Source organism: Rhincodon typus, unplaced genomic scaffold (assembly GCF_021869965.1).
Source record: "Rhincodon typus isolate 14 unplaced genomic scaffold, sRhiTyp1.1 hic_rhity00003359, whole genome shotgun sequence".
NCBI classification, from domain to species: domain Eukaryota; kingdom Metazoa; phylum Chordata; class Chondrichthyes; order Orectolobiformes; family Rhincodontidae; genus Rhincodon; species Rhincodon typus.
The window spans coordinates 8,433-8,850 of NW_025968997.1; the positions used below are offsets into that span (position 1 = coordinate 8,433).

A 418-nucleotide genomic window follows, 5' to 3' on the forward strand; every position below is an offset into this window, starting at 1 on the left:
TGAGAGACGGTAGGAGGAAACAGACAGAAGGCAGGGGGAAACTGAGAAAAGGCAGGGCGGAAACCTGAGAGAAGGTGGGGGGAAATCAGAATGTGGTCAAATGAATCAGACAGGATGTGTATTCTTCCACAATTTCCACAGTCAGAAATACGATTGCGGCTAAATGTCTCATAGAATCCCTGCAGTGTGGATGCGGGCCATTCGGCCCATCAAGTTCACACTGACTCACTGAAGAGAATCCGACCCCATCCCTGTAACATAGTATTTCCCAGGTAGAAACCTACACATCCAGGGATACTACGGGACAATATAGCACGGCTAACCCACCCTACCCTGCACATCCCTGGGCACTATGGGTAATTTAGCACGGTCAATCCACCCTAACCTGCACATCCCTGGGCACTATGGGTAATTTAGC

At 49.8% G+C, this 418-nt stretch overlaps 1 protein-coding gene across 1 annotated transcript in view; it reads left to right on the forward strand.

The window, feature by feature from the left end:
* LOC125481735 (paired box protein Pax-8-like) overlaps positions 1 to 418 on the forward strand; it is a 16,122-nt gene that overhangs the window by 7,918 nt on the left and 7,786 nt on the right. The gene's annotated exons all lie outside the window — the stretch shown is intronic.